This window comes from Mesoplodon densirostris, chromosome 10, assembly GCF_025265405.1.
Source record: "Mesoplodon densirostris isolate mMesDen1 chromosome 10, mMesDen1 primary haplotype, whole genome shotgun sequence".
In the NCBI taxonomy this organism is placed as follows: Eukaryota; Metazoa; Chordata; class Mammalia; order Artiodactyla; family Ziphiidae; genus Mesoplodon; species Mesoplodon densirostris.
This window is the reverse complement of record NC_082670.1, coordinates 53566605-53592402: the sequence shown is the minus strand read 5'-3', so window position 1 is coordinate 53592402 and position 25798 is coordinate 53566605. Positions and strand designations below refer to the sequence as shown.

The following is a 25798-nucleotide window of genomic DNA, read 5'->3' as shown; positions in this document are numbered from 1 at the left end:
CATTGCAGCTCTATTCACAATAGCCCGGAGATGGAAACAACCTAAGTGTCCATCATCGGATGAATGGATAAAGAAGATGTGGCACATATATACAATGGAATATTACTCAGCCATAAAAAGAAACGAAACTGAGCTATTTGTAATGAGGTGGATAGACCTAGAGTCTGTCATACAGAGTGAAGTAAGTCAGAAAGAGAAAGACAAATACCATATGCTAACACATAAAAATGGCATTAAAAAAAATGTCATGAAGAACCTAGGGGTAAAACAGGAATAAAGACACAGACCTACTTGAGAATGGACTTGAGGATGTGGGGAGGGGGAAGGGTAAGCTGTGACAAAGCGAAAGAGAGGCATGGACATATATACACTACCAAACGTAAGGTAGATAGATAGTGGGAAGCAGCCGCAGAGCACAGGGAGAGCAGCTCGGTGCTTTGTGACCGCCTGGAGGGGTGGGATGGGGAAGGTGGGAGGGAGGGAGATGCATGAGGGAAGGGATGTGGGAACAGATGTATATGTATGACTGATTCACTTTGTTATAAAGCAGAAACTAATAAAAAAAAAGAAAAAGAAAATTGATGTGATAGTTCAGTATATTTAATAAATAGTTCACTATATGCTATCCATCATCAGACATAATATGAAAAAAGCTCATGCATTATTACTATTTTTAAATAGTAGAGTACACTGCATTATAGTATAAGGTTTTAGTGATGTGCTGAAAATAAGCTCTTTGATGCTATATAAAATGAGACTTGTTAATGTATTCAGAATTGCTTTATCTTCAATCAGAGATTCAGCATTCTAAATTATTGCTCTCACTCCAGTCATTTCGTTGGAACTCTGTGGCAATACATGTAAATGTGTCAAAAATTTAATAATTTATCTAATTTCATAAATGACTAAAAAATATTCTAAGATTATGGAATAAATTTTATATTTACCTGTTGGAAAAAAAACTGTAAATTATTAACAGATGTTAATTAAAAACTGCCAATCTTATATTTATATATCCAGATGAAATATTATGAGGGCGAAAGCAAGATTATAAATGCATATGATGCTATGACTGAAACTACATTGTATCAGCTAGGATTCATTTTGTTGCAACTGACAGCTTAAGCCAAAAAATTAAAAATTAAAAAGGAAAGAAAAAAACTATTGGCTCATATACCAAAAGTGATAAGTATGGCTGACATGAGGCAGAGCTAAATTCAGGACTAAATCAACACAGAAAAATAAGTAGCATTTCTTTACACCAACAACAAACTATCCAAAAAGGAAACCAAGGAAACGATTTCATTTACAATTGCATCAAAAATAATAAAATACTTAGAAATAAATTTAACCAAGTAAGTAAAAGACCTGTAAAATGAAAACTATAAAACACTGATGAAAGAAATGGAAGACGACACAAATAAATGGAAAGATATTCAGTGTTCATGGACTGGAAGAACACCTGTAAAATGTCCATATTATGCAAAGTGAGCTACAGATTCAATGCAATCACTATTAAACCCCTGTAACATTTTTTACAAAAATAGAAAAAAAATTCTAAAATTCATAGAGAGCTACAAAAGACCCCAAATAGCCAAAGCAATCTTAAGAAGAACAAGTTAAAGGCCTCACATTTCCTGATTTCAAAAATACATTACAAAGCTACAGTAATCAAAAGATTATGCTGCTTGAACAAAGAAAGATATACAGATCAACTGAACAGAACAGAGATAAATCCACACATAGATGGTCAACTATTCTTCAACAAGGGCATCAAGAATAGATCATGAGGAAAGGACAGTCCCTCCAATAAGTGGGGTTGGGAAACTGAATATCCACATGTAAAAGAATGGCATTGGGCCATTATCTTACACCATACACAAAAATTCACTCAAAATGGATTAAAGCCTTAAACATAACACCTGAAACTAGAACTTCTAGAAGACAATAGGGGAAAAGCTTCATGACATTGGTCTTGGCAATGATTTCACAGATATGATACCAAAAGCACAGGCAATAAAAGCAAAAATAGACAAGTAGGACTGTATCAAACTAAAAAACTTTTCACAGCAAAGGAAACAATAAAGTGAAAAGGCAACCTATGGAATGGCAGAAAATATCTACAAACCATACATCTGATAAGGGATTAATATCCAAAATATATAAGGAGTTCCTACAGCTCAATAGCAAAGAAACAAATAACCTGATCAAGAAATGGGCAAAGGACCGGAACAGACATTTTTCCAAAGAAGACATACAAATGGCCAGCAAGTATATGAAAAAATGCTCAATGTCATCAACCATCAGGGAAATGCAAGTCAAAACCACAATGAGATATCATTTCACACCTGTTAGGATGGTTATTATCAAAAAGTTAAAGGATGACAAGTGTTGACAAGGATGTGGAGGAAAAGGATATCCTTGTACACTGTTGGTGGGAATGTATATTGGTCCAGCCATTATGGAAAACAATATGAAGGTTCCTCAAAAAATTAAAAATAGAAGTACCATATAATCCAACAATCCCACTTCTGGATATATATCCAAAGGAAATAAAAGCCTTATCTCAGAGAGGTATCTGCACTCCCATGTCCACTGCAGCATTATCACAATAGCCAAGAAACAGAAACAACCACTGATGGATGAACGGATAAAGAAATACTAATATATATATTTACTGATATATATATATATATATATATATATACTGATATATATATTTATATATAAAGAAATAGTGACATATATATAAAAGAATTACTGGACTTCCTTGGTGGCCCAGTGGTTAGGAATCTGCCTGCCAATGCAGAGGACATGGGTTCGAGCCCTGGTCTGGGAGATCCCACATGCCACAGAGCAACTAAGCCCGTGCACCACAACTACTGACCCTGCACTCTAGAGCCTTCAAGCCACAACTACTGAAGCCCCTGCGCCTAGAGCCCGTACTCTGCAACGAGAAGCTACCACGATGAGAAGCCTGCACACTGCAACAAAGAGTAGCTCCCACTTGCCACTAGAGAAAGCCCGTGCACAGCAATGAAGACCCAATGCAGCCAAAATAAGATAAAGAAAGAAATGAATTTATTTTAAAAAAGAATTATTATTCAGCCTTAAAAAACGAGGAAATCCTGTCATTTGTGACAACATGGATGAACCTAGAAAGGCATTGTGCTGAATGAAATAAGTCAGGTGCAGAAAGAAAAATACCATATGATCTTGCTTAATTTGAAAAAAAGTCAGAATCATAGAAGCAGAGAGAATGGTGGTTACCAGAGGTGGGGTAGGGAGAGGAAAATGGGGATATTTTCGTCAAAGGGCACAAAGTTTCAGTTATGTGGGATGACTAAGTTCTAGAGACCTAATGTACACTGTGACTATAGTTAGTAATACTGTATTGTATACTTGAAATCTGCTGAGAGTGAATTTTTTTAAACGATAGAAACATTGTTTGCAATCTCCAAATATTAGATAGAAGGTAAATATTCTTTTTTAAAATTTACACAGAATTCTTTGTCTATTTAATCCTTCTATATTTAATTTTTATTTTATTAAATTATAGTTTATTTACAATATTATATTAGTTTCAGATGTATAACATAGTGACTCAGTATTTTTATAGCTTATACTCCTTTTAAAGTTATTATAAACTATTGGCTATATTCCCAGTGCTCTACAATATATCCTTAATTTTTTTTTTTTTTTTGGCCACACTGTGCAGCATGTGGGCTCTTAGTTCCCTGACCAGGGATCAAACCCGTGCCCCCTGCATTGAGAGTGAGGAGTCTTAACCACTGGACCGCCAGGGAAGTCCCATTATATCCTTATAGCTTACTTATTTTATACATAGTAGTTTGCTCCTCCTAATCACCTACCCCATCCTGCCCCTCCCCCATTCTTCTCCCCACTGGTAACCACTAATTTGTTCTCTATATCCGTGAGTTTGTTTCTGTTTTGTTATATTAATTCATTTGTTTTACTCTTTACATTCCACATAAGTGGTAACATACAGTATTTGTCTTTTAATATAGTAAATCTTAAGTGTTCTCAACACACACACACACACACACACACACACACACACACACAAGGCAACTATGTGAGGTGATGGATGTTGATAAGTTTGACTGTAGTAACCATTTCATAATGTATATGTACATCAAAACATCTTGTTATACATCTTAAATATAGACAATTCTTATAAAAATAAACTGATTAATTCAGGATTGATTTCATCAGGACTTGGTTTCCCTTAGTCTCTATTTTGCCTCCTTCTGCATTAGGTTCAGTCTTAGGTTCCATGTGAAAGAAGATGGCAGTGAGTTCAAGTCCAGTGTGAAAGGAGTATCTCTTCTCCAGGAGTCCACAAAAAACTCAGGGCATCACACTGGTTCTAAGTGGGCATATGTCTATCCCAGTGTCAGTGACTATAGCTGGTGAATATCATGTGCTAATTTTTAGGCACAGGTCACATACCCATGTCTGGAGCAAGATGTAGAGACTACCCCACCCAAAATACAGTGGAGGAGGAAGATTTTCCAGAGGTAAATTGGGGTGGAAGACAAAAAGAGTAGGTATCTATGCAACATTTGAAAATATATATATCAGAGACAAAAAGTGGAAGAAAATATAGAAAATAAAAATCTTATGATGATAAGATTATGAATTGTTTTCTCTTCTATCTTTACTATCATTTCTTTTTATGTCCTGGGTTCCGTAATGATGTTCAAGTGTTCATTTGTGTCAGTAACATTCAGCGTAAAACAAAAAAAGGTTTTGGAAACAACCGAGAGATATTTTCCCTCTAAACTTTTATTTCAACAATCAATTTTAATATAAAAAGCATTTATTGTACAGAACAAGATTTCAGAAAAAAAGAAAACGCATTTCCAATTGTTGATATTCAGGAAAGAACTCATAGTAACATTCTGGAACTGCTATTTTTGTTGTTGTTGCTGCAGTTTTTAACTTTAGGAATCTTACCCTCATTCTATATACCTGCTCTTCTGGATATGTGAGGAAATAAATCTTTACCTGTTTAATCCACTATTTGTTGTCTTCCCAATTAGTTGAGGCCAGAAGCATTCCTAGAGAATATAGGCCTAAGGATTAATCTCCAAAATATATAAACATCTCATGCAGCTCAATATTAAAAATAACAAAAAACCCAATCAAAAAATGGGCAGAAGACCTAAATAGACATTTCTCCAAAGAAGACATACAGATGGCCAAAAGGCACATGAAAAGCTGCTCAACATCAATAGTTATTAGTGAAATGCAAATCAAAACTACAGTGAGGTATCACCTCACACCGGTTAGAATGGGCATCATCAGAAAATCTACAAACAACAAATGCTGGAGAGGGTGTGGAGAAAAGGGAACCCTCTTGCACTGTTGGTGGGAATGTAAATTGATACAGCCACTATGGAGAACAGTATGGAGGTTCCTTAAAACACTAAAAATAGAATTACCATATGGCCCAGCAATCCTACTACTGGGCATATATCCAGAGAAAACCATAATTCAAGAAGACACATGTAGGGGACCCTCAAGATGGCGTAGGAGGTGAGATCCCAGGGAGAGGACTGGGGTTGGCTGCATGAACACAGCCTGAAGGGGGCTGGTACGCCACAGCTAGCCAGGAGGGAGTCCAGGAAAAACTCTGGACCTGCCTAAGGCAAGAGACCACTGTTTCGGGGTGCAAGAGGAGAGGGGATTCCTCCCCTGTCTGCGCACAGAAGCCAGAGCACTGCCTAAACAAGCTCCAGAGATGGGAGCGAGCGGCAGCTATCAGCTCAGACCCCAGAGACATGCATGAAACATTAATGCTGCTGCTGCAGCCACCGAGAATCCTGTGTGCAAGCACAGGACACTATCCACAGGCCCCACCCCGGGAGCCTGTGCAACACGCCACTGTCAAGATCCCATGATCCAGGGACAACTTCCCTGGGAGAATACACAGGGTGCCTCAGGCTGTTGCAACATCAACGCCAGCCTCTGCTGCCACAGACTCGCCCGGCATTCCAATTATAACTACCGTAACCCTCCCTTTGCCCTGGCAGGAGTGACCCAGAGCCCCTAATCAGCCGCTGCTTTAAACCCGTCCTGTCCAGGCGGGAACAGAAGCCTGAGGGCAACCTATATGCAGAGGCAGGGCCAAAACCAAAGGTGTACCCCAGGAGCTGTGCGAACAAAGAGAAAGGGAAATTTCTCCGTGCAGCCTCAGGAGCAGCAGATTAAATCCCCACAATAAACCTGAGATATCCTGCACCTGTGGAATACCAGAATAGACAACGAATCAACCCAAAATTGAGATGGTGGATTTGGGGAGCAACTGTACATGCAGGGTTTCCTGTCTGTGACTGACTTGTTTCCGATTTTTATTTTTATCTTAGTATAGTTTTTACTGCTTGTTGTCACTGGTGAATTTGTTTATCAGTTTGGTTGCTCTCTTTTTTTATATATTTTTTAATTAAAAAAATTTTTTTCTCCCTTTTCTTCTGAGCTGTGTGACTTACAGAGTCCTGGTGCTCCGGCCTGCTGTCACACCTGAGCCTCTGAGGTGGGAGAGCCTAGTTCAGAACATTGGACCACCAGAGACCTCCCGGCCCCATGTAATATCAATCAACGAGAGCTCTGCCAGAGATCTCCATCTCAACGCTAAGACCCAGTTCCACACAAGTACCAGCAAGCTCCAGTACTGTACACCCCATGCCAAACAACTAGCAAGACAGGAACACAACTCTATCCATTAGCAGAGAGGCTACCTAAACTCATACTAAGTTCACAGACATCCCAGAACACACCACTGGATGCAGCCCTGTCCACCAGAAAGACAGGATCCAGCCCCACCCACTAGAACACAGGCACCAGTCCCCTCCTCCAGGAAGCCTACACAACCCACTGAACCAACCTTACCCACGGTGGGCAGACACCAAAAACAAAGGGAACGATGAACCTGCAGGCTGCAAAAAGTAGACCCCCAAACACAGTAAGTTAAGCAAAATGGGAAGACAGAGAAATATGCAGCAGATGAAGGAGCAAGGTAAAAACCCACCAGACCAAACAAATGAGGAGGAAATAGGCAGTCTACCTGAAAAAGAATTCAGAGTAATGATAGTAAATATGATACAAAATCTTGCAAATAGAGAAAATACAAGAAATGTTTAACAAGGACCTCGAAGAACTAAAGTGCAAACAAACAATGATGAACAACACAAAAAATGAAATTAAAAATTCTCTAAAAGAAAACAATAGCAGAATAACTGAGGCAGAAGAACGGATAAGTGACCCGGAAAATAAAATAGTGGAAATAACTGCCACAGAGCAGAATAAAGAAAAAAAATGAAAAGAATTGAAGACAGTCTCAGAGACTTCTGGGACAACATTAAACGCACCAACATTCGAATTAAGAGTTCCCAGAAGAAGAGTAAAAAAAGGGGTCTGAGAAAATATTTGAGGAGATTATAGTTGAAAACTTCCCTAACATGGGAAAGGAAGTCCAGGAAGCATATAGAGTCCCATACAGGATAAATCCAAGGAGAAACACACCAAGACATATATTAATAAAACTATCAAAAATTAAATATAAACCAAAAATATTAAAAGCAGCAAGGAAAAAACAACAAATAACATACAAGGGAATCCCCATAAGGTTGACAGCTGATCTCTCAGCAGAAACTCTGCAAGCCAGAAAGGAGTGGAAGGATATATTTAAAGAGATGAAAGGGAAAAACCTACAACCAAGATTACTCTACCCAGCAAGGATCTCATTCAGATTCGATGGAGAAATTAAAACCTTTACAGACAAGCAAAAGCTAAGAGAATTCAGCACCACCAAACCAGCTTTACAACAAATGCTAAAGGAAATTCTCTAGGCAGGAAACACAAGAGAAGGAAAAGACATACAAAAACAAACCCAAAACAATTAAGAAAATGGTAATATGAACAGACATAGTGATAATTACCTTAAACGTAAATGCATTAAATGCTCCAACAAATACTGGCTAAATGGATATAAAAACAAGACCAACATATATGCTGTCTACAAGAGACCCACTTCAGACCTAGGGACAAATACAGACTGAAAGTGAGGGGATGGAAAAAGATATTCCATGCAAATGGAAACCAAAAGAAAGCTGGAGTAGCAATTCTTATATCAGACAAAATAGACTTTAAAATAAAGACTATTAGAAGACACAAAGAAGGACACTACATAATGATCAAGGGATCAATCCAAGAAGAAAATATAACAATTGTAAATATTTATGCACCCAACATAGGAGCACCTCAATACATAAGGCAAATGCTAATAGCCATAAAAAGGGAAATCAACAATAACACAATAATAGTAGGGAACTTTAACACCCCACTTTCACCAATGGACAGTTCATCCAAAATGAAAATAAGAAAACAGAAGTTTAAATGATACATTAAACAAGTTGGATTTAATTGATGTTTATAGGGCATTCCATCCAAAAACAACAGAATAATCTTTTTTCTCAAGTGCTCAAGGAACATTCTCCAGGATAGATCATATCTTGCGTCACAAATCAAGCCTTGGTAAATTTTAAAAAATTGAAATTGTATCAAATTTCTTTTCTGACAGCGCTTTATGACTAGATATCAATTACAGGGAAAAAATGTAAAAAATACAAACACATGGAAGCTAAATAATATGCTACTAAATAATCAAGAGATCGCTGAAGAAATCAAAGAGGAAATCAAAAATACCCAGAAACAAATGACAGTGAAAACATAATGACCCAAAACCTATGGGATGCAGCAAAAGCAGTTCTAAGAGGGAAGTTTATAGTAATAAAATCCTACCTCAAGAAACAAACGAAATCTCAAATAAACAACCTAACCTAAAGCAATTAGAGAGAGAAGAACAAAAACCCCCCAAAGTTAGCAAAGGAAAGAAATCATAAAGATCAAATAAGAAATAAATGAAAAAGAAATGAAGGAAATGATAGCAAAGGTCAATAAAACTAAAAATAAAAGCTGGTTCTTTGAGAAGATAAACAAAATTGATACACCACTAGCCAGACTCATCAAGAAAAAAAGGGAGAAGACTCAAATCAACAGAATTAGAAAGGAAAAAGGAGAAGTAACAACTGACACTGCAGAAACACAAAGATTCATGAGGGATTACTACAGGAAACTATATTCCAATAAAATGGACAACCTGGAAGAAAGGGACAAATTCTTAGAAAAGCACAACCTTCCAAGACTGAACCACGAAGAAATAGAAAATATAAAGAGAGTAATCCCAAGCACTGAAATTGAAACTGTGATTAAAAATCTTCCCAAAAACAAAAGCCCAGGACCAGAGGCTTCCCAGGTGAATTCTATCAAACTTTAGAGAAGAGCTAACACATATACTTCTCAAACGCTTCCAAAATATAGCAGAGGGAGGAACACTCCTAATTTTATTCTACAAGGCCACCACACCTTAATACCAGAAGCAGACAAAGATGTCACAAAAAAAGAAAACTACAGGCCAATATCACTGGTGAACATAGATGCAAAAATACTTAACAAAATACTAGCAAACAGAATCCAATGGGACATTGAAAGGATAATTCACCATGATCAAGTAGGGCTTAGCCCAGAAATGCAAGGATTCTTCAGTATTTGCAAATCAATCAATGTGATAAACCATATTAACAAACTGAAGGATAAAGACCATATGATCATCTCAATAGATGCAGAAAAAGCTTCTGACAAAATTCAACAGCCATTTATGATAAAAACTCTCCAGAAAGTAGGCATAGAGGGAACTTACCTCAACACAATAAGGGCCATATATGACAAACCCACAGCCAAGACTGTTCTCAATGGTGAAGAACTGAAACCATTTCCTCTAAAATCAGAAACAAAACAAGGATGCCCACTCTCACCACTGTTATTCAACCTAGTTTTGGAGGTTTTAGCCACAGCAATCAGAGAAGAAAAAGAAATAAAGGGAATCCAAATTGGAAAAGAAGAAGTAAAACTGTCACTGTTTGCAGATGCCATGATACTATACATAGAGAATCCTAAAGATGCTACCAGAAAACTACTACAGCTAATCAATGAATTTCATAAAGTAGCAGGATACAAAAATAATGCACAGAAATCTCTCACATTCCTGTACACTAATGATGAAAAATCTGGAAGAGAAATTAAGGACACACTCCCATTTACCACTGCAACAAAAAGAATAAACTACCTACGAATAAACCTACATAGGGAGAGAAAAACCTGTATGCAGAAAACTATAAGACACTAATGAAAGAAATTAAAGATGATACAAACAGATGGAGAGATATACTATATCCTTAGATTGGAAAACCCAACATTGTGAAAATGACTATACTACCCAAAGCAATCTACAGGTTCAATGCAATCCCTATCAAACTACCAATGGCATTTTTCACAGAACTAGAACAAAAGAAATTCACAATCTGTATGGAAACACAAAAGACCCCGAATAGTCAAAGCAATATTGAGAAAGGAAGACGGAGTTGGAGGAATCAGGCTTCCTGACTTCAGACTATACGACAAAGCTACAGTTATCAAGACAGCATGGTACTGGCACAGAAACAGAAACAGAGATCAATGGAACAGGATAGAAAGCCCAGAGACAAACCCACACACATATGGTCATCTTATCTTTGATAAAGGAGGCAAGAATGTACAATGGAGAAAAGACAGCCTATTCAGTAACTGGTGCTGGGAAAACTGGACAGCTACATGTAAAAGAATGAAATTAGAACACTCCCTAACACATTGAACAAAAATAAACTCTAAATGGATAGAAAACCTAAATGTAAGGCCAGACACTATCGAAGTCTTTGAGGAAAACATATGAAGAACACTCTGACATAAATCACAGAAAGATCCTTTTTGACCCACCTCCTAGAGAAATGGAAATAAAAACAAAAAGCAAACAAAAACAATAAGCAAATGGGACCTAATGAAACTTAAAAGCTTTTGCACAGCAAAGGAAACCATAAACAAGAGGAAAAGACAATGACATAAATCATAGAAAGATCCTTTTTGACCCACCTCCTAGAGAAATAGAAATAAAAACAAAACTAAACAAATGGGACAGAATGAAACTTAAAAGCTTTGCACAGCAAGGGAAACCATAAACAAGATGAAAAGACAACCCTCAGAATGGGAGAAAATATTTGCAAATGAAGCAACTGACAAACGATTAATCGTCAAAATATACAAGCAGCTCATGCAGCTCAATATCAAAAAAACAAACAACCCAATCCAAAAATGGGCAGAAGACCTAAATAGACATTTCTCCAAGGAAGATATACAGATTGCCAACAAACACATGAAAGTATGTTCAACATCACTAATCATCAGAGAAATGCAAACCAAAACCACAATGAGGTATCACCCCACACCAGTCAGAATGGCCATCACCAAAAAATCTACAAACCATAAATGCTGGAGAGGATGCGGAGAAAAGGGAACCCTCCTGCACTGTTGGTGGGAATGTAAATTGATACAGCCACTGTGGACAATAGTATGGAGGTGCCTTAAAAAACTAAAAATAGAACTACCATACAACCCAGCAATCCCACTACTGGGCATATACCCTGAGAAAACCATAATTCAAAAAGAGTCAAGTACCACAATGTTCATTGCAGCACTGTTTATAACAGCCAGGACATGAAAGCAACCTAAGTATCCACTGACAGATGAAAGGATAAAGAAGATGTGGCACATATATACAATTGAATATTACTCAGCCATAAAAAGAAACAAAACTGAGTTATTTGTAGTGAGGTGGATGGACCTAGAGTCTGTCATACTGAGTGAAGTAAGTCAGAAAGAGAAAAACAAATACTGTATGCTAACACATATATATGGAATCTAAAAAAAAAAAATTTTTTTTTCTGATGAACCTACGGGTAGGGCAGGAATAAAGATGCAGACATAGAGAATGGACTTGAGGACATGGAGGGGGGAAAGGTAAGCTGGGACAAAGTGAAAGAGTAGCACTGACATATATACACTACCAAATGTAAAATAGATAGCTAGTGGGAAGCAGCTGCATAGCACAGGGAGATCAGCTTGGTGCTTTGTGATCACCTGGAGGGGTGGGATAGGAAGGGAAGGAGGGAGACACAAGAGGGAAGGGATATGGGGATATATGTATACGTATAGCTGATTCACTTTGTTATACAGCAGAAACTAACACAACATTGTAAAGCAATTATACTCCAAAAAATATATTAAAAAAAAATAAAGATAACCAAGAGAAAAAAAAAAAAAAAACACATGCACCCCAATTCATTGCAGCACTATTTACAATAACCAGGTCATGGAAGCAACCTAAATGCCCATCGACAGACAAATGGATAAAGAAGATGTGGTACATATATACAATGGAATATCAGCCATAAAAAGGAATGAAACTGGGACATTTGTAGAGACATGGATGGACCTAGAGACTGTCATACACAGTGAAGTAAGTCAGAAAGATTAAAACAAATATCATATATTAACACATACATGTGGAATTTAGAAAAATGGTACAGATGAACCGGTATGCAAGGCAGAAATAGAGACACAGGTGTAGGGAACAAACATGGACACCAAGGTGGGAAAGCAGGGGGTTGGTGGTGGGGGGCGTGAATTGGGAGATTGGGATTGACATATAGACGCTAATATGTATAAAACAGATAACTAATAAGAACCTGCTATATAAAAAATAAATTAATTTAATTTAATTTAAAAACAAAGGAATAGAGCCTTGGTCGTCGAGGTCTTGAATCTGAGCTGCTGATTCTTGGAGGATATTATGTAGTCATGCCTATTGGTACCACTACAAATTCAGAGACTTCAACCTCAGATGAGCCCTCAGCACATTTTTAAGGCTATCCTTTTTATGTATTCTCTTTTTCCTCTTGCAATTCTTCAGTGATTATTCTAAACCTTTTTAAATCTGACCATTCTCCCCATTCTCAAAAGATAAACTTTCCTCCTACATTACAAGGATTATCTCTGTCACTTCCCACCTCAATACCTAAAAGCTTTTCTAAAACTGTTCTCTCACTTGCTTGCTGCTGTTTCAGACCTCAATTCTATTTTCTTTGTTTGTTCTAAAATACTTCTTGAGGGTTTGCTATGAGCCAGACAATGCTAAAGGAAAGACAAAATTCCTCTCCTCAAGTAACATTAAGCGCTATTAAGAGACCAATGCAGAATGATTTGGAAGTGTATGGGGCACACCTGAGACTTCCAGGTAGGGGTTGTGTCAGGCTACTGAGAAGAGGTCTAAGCCCATCTGAAAAATTACTAAGAGTCAATGCCCCTACCGTGTGCCCCCAGCAATCTCTACCCCCTCTCCACACCGTTCAACACACTGTACTGTAGTTTATTTAATGAGGTCCTCTACAAGACAAGGAAAATCCACTGGCAAATCAATCTATCTTGTTAACCACTGTATCCCTAGCACTTAAAAGAATACTTGCCAAAGAGAAGCACTGAGTGAATATTTATATTATGAAATAATGAAAATAATATGAACTTCAGCATTAAGGCTTTCCTAGATAGTACCGATATTCAAATTATTTAAAAACTAGTATGGCTGTTTGTGTATCAGTTGAATATCAATCGTAGCTCTGGATTTAAATTTTGGCTCCATTTCCTATGAGATTTTTAAATTAAGGCAAATCAGTTAAATAATCTATCATTTTATCATCTGTACATGTTGATGGTAATAATATTATAATTCATAGGATGGTTTTAATGATGAAATGAAAAAGCATATAAAAAAAGCCATTTCAGTGCTGGTACACTAAATACATATAATAAATATTTGACTTCCTTTCTAGACTGCTTTTTTTTTTTTTTTTTTTTTTTGCCGTATACGGGCCTCTCATTGTTGTGGCCTCTCCCGTTGCAGAGCACAGGCTCCAGATGCACAGGCTCAGCGGCCATGGCTCAGGGGCCCACCCGCTCCGTGGCATGTGGGATCTTCCTGGACCGGGGCATGAACCTGTGTCCCCTGCATCGGCAGGCGGACTCTCAACCACTGCGCCACCAGGGAAGCCCTAGACTGCTTTTAAATGAGCTATATTTATAGTTAGATAAGAAAATTAAAATATGCAGAAACCAATGCAGAATGAGAGCACTCTATTTTGTCTTTCCTTCATGATTTTTCTCAAGTGCTCAACTTAAATGGTTAGGTAGTTTGTTTCTAAACTTAAAATGCATTTATCCTTAATCTTCTCTATAATGTAAATTTAAAATTTGCTGTTCATTCATACCTAATTAACCAATTTGTGCCTGTATGTCAACCTTAGATTATATTTAACAATTCATCAGGAATTTAAGAGTCTATTAGCTGTGCAAAGTTGTAATTTATCTTTATCATTCAGGGACTACTTTATGCAGACACTGCTGGGTAGCTTCTAGCTCAATAAATGCTCCAAGATGCCTAATATTTTCTTTTTTTGTTTTAATAATGAGTATAACTGATGGATTTCATCCAAAATAAGAAATCAAAGTATTGATAAAATGGAAAGAAAGTTTACTGGCATATTTAAAGGATGGTATCTTTTGCAGCTTTAAATTGTTTCCAGGAAAAAGTTAACAAATAAGTAGAAATCTGATAAATTGTGCTAAATGCCAACTTTAAACCTTAGTAATCAGTTTATATGCTTTATGTCTATATTGGATGGCTGCAAGAATCCCAGTATTTTCTATTACTCACTATATTGAGACTTGTGAGAATAAAACAACAGATCAAACAAGAATAATTAAGTTCTTCAGGCTGGCTACCAAATGCAATACTGTTATAAAAAGATTAGAATTATATCAGTAGGTTGAACAAGGAGAGTATTAATTTCAGAGCAGCTTAGTTATTTCTCCCTACATGTGCCCATTCTCAATTGACCTTTATCTAAGTTATATTGTCATGTAAGTCACACAGCTGATTTGCTTAAAGGTAAAATTTCTTCCACTAATATTGCAGAAGAAGAGTCTTCAATTAAGTTGACCATGTCCTTTAAATCACAAGACATGGAAACAGAATCTCAAGCTAATTTAATTAGAGAATTTAAACTTGCCATTCAAAATAATTTATATATTATATTATTTATATATTGTCAGTTATTTTCCTCATTTCAGAAATGTGGCATAATTCTAATTTAAAAAGAGTGATAACTTTTTTACTCTGGATTCTAGTAACTATATAATTAATGTTTCAAAAGTCACTACACAAATGTTAAGAAAAGGAATCTATCAATAAAAAGTTTTAAAATGAGAATGTGAAAATGGAATTAACTTAAATTGCATAATGCAAAACTAAGAGTATGCTTCTTCTACATCTAAAATTGCAAAGTAAGCATAACACACTGAGAACAGGAATAATTTGGAATTCCTACCCTGGAAAGAAACAAACTAAAGGCTTTTCCCACTTTGTCTAATTTTCTTTTCAATTCCTTTGGAGGGTTCTCTCCGCTTTTGTTCTGACAGGAGAGTCTGGATGGCTTGTCTTTGTGCATGAGATGGGGAAGACAAAAAAGCAAATTAGTTTCATGAAAGACTTCCAAAAATGTCATATCCATCCTCCATCTTTCATTTAGGGCCTTCAGGGCCTCATCATGATCTTTCTGGGAGGGCTGATTCCTATCTCCTCTGTGGACTCTTCTCCAGTATATTCTGTGCTAAAGCTTCCTGGGTTCCACTTCATTTCCTGAGAGGTTCATACCTGGTTTCTCTCAGAATATTTGTTGAAATCCTTTGTCCTCTGATGACTCCCCACCTCTTTCTTTTTCTGTTATGTGTATATGTATTTTACTCTTTAACTCCAATCTTAATGGAAGGAAAAGATGTAAATCAGTCTGTAATCTCAAACAGATCTCAACAATTTGCTTTCTTAACAACATATTGTGAACATTTCCTCATATCATTAAATGTCTACACTATTTAAGCATAGGTAAAATTATATTTAAAAAAATTTTTTTTAATGTTTATTTGTCTGCGTTGGGTCTTAGTTGTGGCATGCAGGATCTTTCATTGTGGCGTGTGGGCTCTCTAGTTGTGGCGTGCAGGCTCCAGAGCGTGCGGGCTCAGTAGTTGCGGCATGCGGGCTCTAGAGCACACAGGCTTAGTTGCCCTGAGGCATGTGGGATCTTAGTTCCCCGAGCCGTGTCCCCTGCATTGGAAGGCAGATTCTTAACCCCTGGATCACCAGGGAAGTCCCTAAAATTATATTCTTTATTTACTTTTGGAATTATGAATTTAGATAATTCTAATGAAATTCAGAGTAAAGATCACAGTATTTGTCCAATATTGGAGTCACTAGATAATGATTTTTTTAACATTTTATTAGTGATTGATTTAGAGACCTTTAGTTACCTATTTTTTTTGTTGCCTATGCTTTTGGTGTCACATCCAAGAAATTGCCAAATCTAATGTCATGAAGCCCTCCCGCTATTTTTCTTCTAAGTGTGTCATAGTTTTAGTTGTTACATTTAGGTCTTTGATCCATTTTGATTTAATTTTTCCAGTGTGAGGTAAGGGTCAAACTTCATTGTTCTGCATATGAATATTCAGTTTTCCCAACCACATTTCCCCATGGGATGGTCTTGGCACATCTGTTAAAAATCATATATGTGAGGATCTTTTTGTGCTCTCCATTCTATTCCATTGGTCTATATGTATGTCTTTACACCAGTACCATGTTTTGATTCTGCAGCTTTGTAATATGTTTTGAGGTCAGCAAATGGGAAGCCTCCAGCTTTGTTCTTCTTTCTCAAGATTGTTTTGACTATTTAAGTTCCTTTGAGATTCCATATTAATTTTAAGATGAATATTTTCCATTTTGGTTTTATTTCTGATAATAGCCATCCTAATGAGTGTGAGGCTAATAATTTTATTCAATCATCTATTTCCTTAATGTATTTTTTTAAATTCTATGAGTTAGTGAGGGAAACCTGTTAAAATCTTCCAGTATTGTGGGCATGTCTCCTAGTTCTGTCTAGTTTTGCTTCATATGTTCTGAAGCTGATATCCATTATCTGAAGATATAGAATCCTCTTTCAAATGTGATATCATTTTAGGACAAGTAAGAAGTAGAGCCATAATTCTCACACTAATGTTGAAAATTTTTTCTGGAGTTCCCCAATTCTCTGAGAATTTTTAAATTTAGAAAAGATGTCAAATGATAATCTAAGAAAGTAAATATTCTAAAATCATAAGCAGGGTTAACTGAATGAAAACTTATAAAGGAGTAAAGATATCCAATTTCAATGTCTGAGCTGGCAGTGTCTCTAGAAGCTGATGGTAATAAAATAGGCTAGCCTAGATTAAGAATAGACTTTTAAAACAAGCTAAGGAGTCATTCCAGGAGTTTAAGAGGAGAAACGTAATGGTAAGATTTACATTTTTAAAAGACCATTTAGCTATCAATATAAAGAATGACTTGGAAACTAAAAAACAAAAAGTTAGAACTAATTAAAGGAAACTATTATAATAGATGGATAGGAAAATGTGGCATAGTAGAGACTATGAAAAAGATCCAAAAGATTAGCTAAACGGTAAAATCTACAAAATCAGGTGAACAGACTGGCTATGGGATGAGAGGGAGGGGGTTATTAAAGCCAAAAGGGAATGATATAAAATGACTGTCAAGAGAAAATGATTAACAAAATATAAGTGAATTTAAAAAAAAACACACATCTTTTTGCTTTTGGAGTTTTAAGAATCAACTGACTATTCATAGACAACTGAAAAACCTACAGTTGGAAATTATGTCTGTAATTTTGCAACTGTTACAAAGTCAATGATTTCACTTTTATATCATGTGAGCTGTGAAATGGGTTTGGAAATTTTCCCTCTCTTTTGCTACATAGTCTGCTTGAAAAATCTAATTTAATTTCTTTCTATAGATCTTACTGAAGTTTAATGTCATCCTTTCATTGTTGTTTATTTGGTAGCTTTATAAAAATGTCTTTCCTCTGAAAATCTGACTTTATCTTCTTGGTTTTTATAGTGTATATATGACAGTCACAAAATAGAATTATTTCTTCCTCTCTTCCCATTTTAAACAGAGGAAAAAGTTTATTTTCTTCATAGGCATATATAGAAACTGTCATGAAAAAAAATTAATGGGAAGTAATTTCTCATCATGTTAAATTTCACATAGGTCTTGTCTATGTGACTGATTTCTCTGTGATAGATTTTACTTCTTTATACCTTAAAAAGCTGTTTTGCCTGTTTCATCTCAGTGCCTAAAACAATGACACATGGTAAGTTCTGAATGAATTTTGTTAAGTATTGAATAAACTAATTCATATCTCAGATAGTAAAAGTATAAGTATCAAGCCTCAGAGAAGGGTTGCTCTTACTTCATTTAGTAAGAAGTGTAGAATTCCCCTTACTGGATCTTTTTTCCTTCTCTGTACAATCTTCCAACACCATCTTGGGGTCTCTGCTGCTCGTCTTCTGTTAGCTCTTTTCATATTTCTTCTCCCACTCCTTACATCAAAGGCTTTCTAAGACTATTAAATTTTTCTTCACCTACATGTTTCCAAAAGAAAGTCACTGCATTTAGTTTCTATGCATAAAGTTATGACATTCATGTTTATTTTTTTTAAAATGAAAGCTGTCAGGGGCTTCCCTGGTGGTGCAGTGGTTGAGAGTCCACCTGCCGATGCAGGGGACATGGGTTCATGCCCCGGTCCGGGAAGATCCCACATGCCACGGAGCAGCTAGGCCCGTGAGCCACGGCCGCTGAGCCTGCGCGTCCGGAGCCTGTGCTCTGCAATGGGAGAGGCCACAGCAGTGAGAGGCCCGTGTACAGCAAAAAAAAAAAGAAAGCTGTCAGAAGCTAATTCCTACTGACTGCAAACATTTCAAGTCAAAAAGTTATTATGAAGCACAGATTGCCTGTCCAGGACAAGGTTAGCTGCTAGAGACAGTAGGATATATCCCTTTTATAAATGGAATGTAAATGCCATAGTAATTTGATATCTACTATCAACCCATCCATTTGAAAAGCACATGAACAAGATCTCCTTCCACAGTTAGGAAACTGATATTATTCCTTTTCTCCTTGAATTCATATTATCTCACTTCCCCCACACAAGCTTATCGCAACATAACTTTAGTGCTTGAAAATACTTTAAATTGATCATATTTCTCTACACAAGAGTATATTTTAAAATTCCTGAGAACATAAATTTTAAAAACTGTCATCAGTATTGTGTTATCATTAATTTACTAGAGCACTACTGATCAAATGAGAAACTCAATACAGATTATGATCATTATAAAATATTGTAAGTCAGTTTTATTGGAAATGCATCTCATACAGAAATGGATAGCACCTTCTCCCCCCATCTAGGTCATGTATCAGAATGAATATTATTTGCTGTTAGAAAGAAACAGGGTTCAAGCTGATCCTATTCTTATATTTTGTGTTCTTCCATTCCAAATATTTGGGAGCAGAAGGATTTCTGGTTATATCAATAATCATTCTTCTGAACTACTAAGCTATGTACCAAAAATCACATGGGGTATGTCATAAATTTTTTTTTTTTTTTTTTTTTTTGTGGTAGGCAGGCCTCTCACTGTTGTGGCCTCTCCCATTGCGGAGCACAGGCTCCGGACGTGCAGGCTCAGCGGCCATGGCTCACGGGCCCAGCCGCTCCGCGGCATGTGGGATTTTCCCGGACCGGGGCACGAACCCATATCCCCTGCATCGGCAGGCGGACTCTCAACCACTGCGCCACCAGGGAAGCCCCCATAAAATTATTTTTAATGATCAGCTGACAACTCAATTGAGTTCTTCTGAAGCATTTTCAAAAGCCATTGGAAATTACTACTCTTGTGAAACAATTAGCTACCCAGTTATTAGAATCATTTACTTTCTAACAAGACTTAGGTCAGATTAAAGGTATTGCTTTAATTGTAGAGCGGGAGAGGGACAAGTACAAAAGAGGAAAGGGGAAAGCTGCTCTGGTTTAGGCACATTCTGAGGCAGATCAATTTTAGGAAAGAAACATGCAAGTAAACAGCATGAAAATTAATACCCTTAAACTATCATTTACATAACCCCCTGGAAAGCCTTCATGTACTTTCCAAGGTTAAGGGTTAGGGATCCATGACGTCCAGTTTGCCTGCTGCTTCAGGCATATTCACAGATTCAGATACACATAGTGTAACAGAAATCATGAACTTTGATTCTGCAATTCACGACATTCTGTGTGTGTATGTGTATGTGTTTTGGTTGGGGGGGTAGTGGTATGAGCAATGAGGTATGGGAGGAAAGAAGGAAAACAGACTATGTAGGCTCACATAGCAGATTTTTCATTATTGGTAGTATTTTTGAATCTGTTTTGTATCTCTGCCACTGAAACCATTCCCTTACCCTAAGGCTTTTAACCTGGACATGTGATAGGTGGGGGAGAAGAGAGGAAGAATGCTTTTAAGACATTAATGGATGAAATGACATTGAAGCTGATTTTAATATGAAAAGTGACATTGGTATTTCAACTTAAAGGTTTTGACATCTTAATTCTGTTCTGCTGACACTGCAGAGCCACACATACACCGTACTCACAGAACACAGGGCAGAGACACAGAAAACATGATCCCTAGGATGGTATGATTTAATCAAATTAAACTAATATAAAATTTAAATCACTAACCCAAAATTGGCTTTACAAATTTTCCTCAAAAGGTGTATTCTCTTTCCTCTAACAGTAAATATTCGTCACAACCTGGAAATATATAGCTCCCATTAAAAAAACAAAACACAACAGCACTTTTTTTCATTGTTTTAACATAGTGCCTAATTAAACAAAAAATAAGATTTGAAGCAGCTCTAAAGATGCACAGTTGCCTAAAAACAGGAGAAGGAGGCTGAGCCACAGTCAAGAGTTGTGCCAGGGCCATATTCTTTGTTCAGATATTGCTTGGAAATCCAACCTACCCCAAGGAAAAAGGGAACCTCACTGAAGCCAGTCCTCACTCTATCCTTCAGGAGCAGCTCCTGATGGAAAATATCAGGACCTTGGTGAGAGGATGGGATAAGGTGGGACAAGGTGGGGGAAAATCTCTTTTGTTCCCTATTTTTTTGTTTACTACAACCTGTAAAACAGGACCTTTAAAAAAGTGCCTTGTGTCAAGTATATGTTTATAAAGACCTGAATCGTTTTGAAAATTTCAGACTGCATTTGTAGTTACAGAAGATGTAATAATGGTTTAAAAAAAACTGTCCCAAACCTGGCCGGTACAGATGTTTTTTTGGATGACTGTAATTCACAACTCCTCTCTTGCGGTGAAATGACCATTCCTGAAAAAAAAAGCCTAAGCAACCTTCCAAAAAACTTTAATAGAATTAAGATTTGCTCTGGAAAACCATCCACTCACCTAAGGAGTTGACTATTAGTTAAGAGTCTAATGACCCCCAAATTCCCTTCTTTCTGTTATCTACTTTAATGGTAATTATCTAACCATTTTCTTTTCCCATAAAATGTCCCTACCAAGACTGCATCTTTTATTTGACTTATCGGAGGTCTTTTTCCTTACAGCAAGATTGTAATAAAACTTCAACTTCTGCTTATAACAAAGCGTAAGTGTGGCAAGTTTTCTTTAATAATTTATTTGCTAAAATTAATTAAAGCGGATGCAAAGTGGATATAAAGTGACCATTTCAGCTCAATTTAACAAATATCTGGATTACATTTTGTCATAACCTACCGGGGGTACCACTCTCCCCGCCCCCATTCCCTGGCAAAAAAAATTAGGATGTTTTACTTGACTAAATGGATAGGCTTATGCCTTCTGAACAAGCAAATAGTATTGTTAATAAGACCCACTTTTTTCCATTATTATATAGGGAAGTGTGTATTTTAAAACAAAAACATACTGATCACATACAGTAAAATACTGAGCTAAGTCATCTTACTTACTCAGAGAGAAAAGATAAAATGAATTTCCCTTCTTTTTCAACAAGTCTCAAATTATTCTAAATTATTGAGTAAAGATTCAACATTTCTAGATCTACAAATCAGAAACCAGATTATCATTTTATTTTTGATGATTTGGGGGTGCCTCAACCGATTTTGTTAGCATTCTTCAAAAACTAGGCAAAATATACCTCTTGGTGGTTTGCTTTTATTCTGTAAAGCACATTACCGAGCCAATCGAAAAAGGATTCTTGTCCAAAATATTAAACACTGCTCTTATGTCCCAGCCTGATAAACTGAATGGATCTTTCTAAATGATTACATTAATACAGATTTTAAAATATTTTTAAATGTCATGTTAACTTTAAGTTGTGCTCTTTGCTCATAACAGCTGTGAATTTTCACTTAAATCTAAAGCAAAAAGAGAGGCTTAACAACAAAAAAAAATATTTTAAAGTAAACCCTAGAGCCGAATCCATCCTTGATGAGCTGACTGTTGGTTGATGAATTAGAACTGCGATGCGGGGCTTCCCTGGTGGCACAGTGGTTAAGAATCCACCTGCCAATGCAGGGGACACGGGTTCAAGCCCTGGTCCGGGAAGATCCCATATGCCGCGGAGCAACTAAGCCTGGGCACCACAGCTACTGAGCCTGCACTCTAGAGCCCAAGAGCCACAGCTACTGAGCCTGAGTGCCACAACTACTGAAGCCCACGCACCTAGAGCCCGTGCTCCTCAACAAGAGAAGCCACCGGAATGAGAAGCCCGCCCACCACAACGAAGAGTTGCCCCAGAACGCCGCAACTAGAGAAAGCCCGGATGCAACAACGAAGACACAACGCAGCCAAAAATAAATAAATAATTATAAAAAAAAACAACCGCGATGCAGAAACATCTTCCACAGAACACTGACTCCAACGATATTTAAGTCCTTAGTCGAAAGCGCTGGGGAGGAGTATCACTGCTGCTAACTGGCAGTCAGTAAGGATAAATGCCCTATAATTACCATTTTCTCCTTCATTCGTTTAATCAAAAATAGGCCTACAGCTGGAGGGGTTCCGTCTGCCTGAGACCTCCAAGGACGGCCCCCAAATCAACTACTCGTGACCCCACAGCTCAGACCTGTCCATCCTCTACCTGGCGCAGCCGAGTACACCCCCCGAAGTCAACAGCTTCCACAATGTTAACAAGAGCTGTGTGCCGAATAACTAGGGGACCCGGAGCAACGCCCCGAAACTAGTCGGGTTGTTAACGGCTCCCCGCAGGCGCGAATCGTCACGGGTCCCCAGTTCCCGGTCACGGCGAGCGCTAGTAAGCGGAGCCAACACGCGCTACAACGTTCGGGGACCCCCAAGCGGACGCTGAGGGAAAAAGACGGCGCTGTAGGAAGCCAGCGACTCAACCTCCGCCAAGGTGGATAACGTCTTACCACACTGCTCCACCGCCTCCGCCGTTGCCGGGGCCCCGCCCGTCCAGTCGCTGGAGCTCACTATACACGTAGTACGCCGCGGCCCAGCCCACCGTGCTGCGTATGCTCACGACACTTAGCACGCCGCGGCCCCGCCCACTCGGCGGCGGAGGCTCACGGGGCGCGTAGTACGCCGCGCCCTCCTTTTCTGCGCACCTTTCCCCCACCCAGCCCCAGCACTGGCTTGGCGAACGCCCTCCCATCTCCCTCCGGCCTGACTTCCGGTTTGCTTTCGCGGCCCAGGCGCCGAGTCGCGGATTACTGGAGGCCCCGTTTCCGGTCGTGAGCCGGGTGCCCTCCTGGCCAGCCCCGTCGCTGCGCTCCCCCTGCGCGGCGCCGGGCTAGGGCGGGCGCTGACGGGGCCGGGTAACCGGCCTTCTCCGGCGGCGGCTCGGCCCTCGGCCTTGGCTCGGCCCTCCTTCCAGAGCCTCCCGGGCCGTAGCCAACTGGCTGGCCGCACCGGCCCTGGCGCCACCGAGGCGGGAGAAATGGGAGTCCCTCCGCGGCGTTCCCGGAGCGGCTGCCTTTGCCGGGGAAGCGGAGCTGTCTTTGAGGAAACAGGAAGCCCGCGGTGACCCCTAGCGACCCGGTTTGTTTTCGGTCCGTTTCCAAACGCTGGGGAATCGAAACTCGGCGGCCCTTGGGGCGGCCCCACGGAGCCTGTGTTCGGGGTGAGTGACCTTCTTTGGCCGGCCCGGGGGCGGGGGCGGTGCCGGGACCACCCTCTGCTCCCGTCGCCGGTGCGGAGAGACGCGTCATTTCTCCAAACCTTGGACCAGGGAGCGGCCCGCCCGGCATCCTCGACCTCGTCTACTCCCGCGAGCCGGGTCGGGCCCCGCTTGGTCCTCGGTTCTCCCTAGTGCTTGTTTTCTTACCGTGCTCTGGTTTACCGGGGCGCCTGCAGTTTTATTTCATTCATTGGGGCAGCGTTTAAATCGGAAACCAAAGAGGGGCGTACGGTTAGGACGATCCTGCTTGGGGCGATGTAAATCGACCCCTGTACATCACCGAGGGCTAACAGTAATGTTAGGTTTTTTTCAGGATGGTTTTCCATCATTGTTGAGTGGCTACTACATGCCAGGTAGGCTGAGTCCCTCGTCCCTACAAACAAGGAACTCAGATACTCAGAAGTGAGAGAAAATACAGAAACTGTAATACAGATGAAAACAAATTGCTCCAGGATATATTGGAGATATGCTGAGGTGATCAAAGACAACCTACTAGGATTGAAATTGATCCTTGTCTCTTAAACATAGAAGACTCTTGCTTTTTTACTTTTAGAGCTTTAAATTTGAATGAACAAGATCTCAAGACATGGTTTACATTACAGTTATCTAAACTTACCGTGTCTAATTTACCAACCTGTTGTGATCACTCCTTACATCGTCTGTCAGTTAGGAATGGTACATCCTTCACAGGGTTGTTAAATTTTAATGCTATGTTTTTCTAAGATGGAAAGTTGTACACAAATGTAAGGTGTTTTTTTTTTAATGTACTTGTCTTTTGGCACTGATTTTTATTCTTACATTTTTTGCCAGCCTTGGTGAGTTTACCAGGAAGTTGTTTTTTTTTTTTAGATGTTGGGGGTAGGAGTTTATTAATTAATTAGTTTATTTTTGCTATGTTGTGTCTTAGTTTCTGTGCGAGGGCTTTCTCTAGTTGTGGCAAGCCGGGGCCACTCTTCATCGCCGTGTGCGGGCCTCTCACTATCATGGCCTCTCTTGTTGTGGAGCACAGGCTCCAGACGCGCAGGCTCAGTAGTTGTGGCTCACGGGCCTAGTTGCTCCGCAGCATGTGGGATCCTCCCAGACCAGGGCTCGAACCCGTGTCCCCTGCATTAGCAGGCAGATTCTCAACCACTGCGCCACCAGGGAAGCCCCAGATGTAAGGTTTTAATGTTAAAGAGACATTGTAGTGAAATGGGAAATGCACTGGATTAAGTCAGAACATTAACTCAGAATCTGAGTGCTGAATTTACCACTCACTTGACGCTGGCTAAGAAACCAAAACTCTTCTTCATTTTCCCTATCTCTAAAATGGGAATAATCTTTCTCTCCAAGGCACCAAAGCATAGTTTCCAAGAGTTTGCAGCTATAGAGTCAGCTAGCCATTTTTTCATTACTGGCTCCCACTGTTTTAATTGCTCCATCTGTGATATAAGGAAATTCTTGCTCACCTCGTAGGTCTTATGTAGATTTAATGAATTGTTATGGAGAACAAATGAGCTAGTTCCCCTAAAAGTCAAAGCACACTACCTGACATGCCAACACAAAGCATTGTATTGATTATTAAATAAGATGATGTGATGAAGTACTTCATAATCCTTGAAGTAATGAAACCAGTGTAATTTAATTTTTTTCTTTCTTTTGGTACCTATATTTTGGATTAAAATACAGTTGTCA

At 38.7% G+C, this 25798-nt stretch overlaps 2 protein-coding genes across 6 annotated transcripts in view; one reads left to right on the top strand and one right to left on the bottom strand.

Annotated features, from left to right (window-relative positions):
* ZCWPW2 (zinc finger CW-type and PWWP domain containing 2) overlaps positions 1-23553 on the bottom strand; it is a 156410-nt gene extending 132857 nt beyond the window's left edge. For 2 of the 5 annotated variants that reach the window (XM_060109641.1, XM_060109642.1), the window contains exon 1: positions 23358-23553. The gene's annotated coding sequence lies outside the window, so the exon portion shown is untranslated. The remainder of the gene's footprint in view (positions 1-23357) is intronic. The other 3 variants (XM_060109643.1, XM_060109638.1, XM_060109640.1) reach the window with 3 other exon arrangements.
* Positions 23547-25798, top strand: part of AZI2 (5-azacytidine induced 2) — a 34505-nt gene continuing 32253 nt past the window's right edge. The window contains exon 1 of the mRNA XM_060109645.1: positions 23547-24067. The gene's annotated coding sequence lies outside the window, so the exon portion shown is untranslated. The remainder of the gene's footprint in view (positions 24068-25798) is intronic.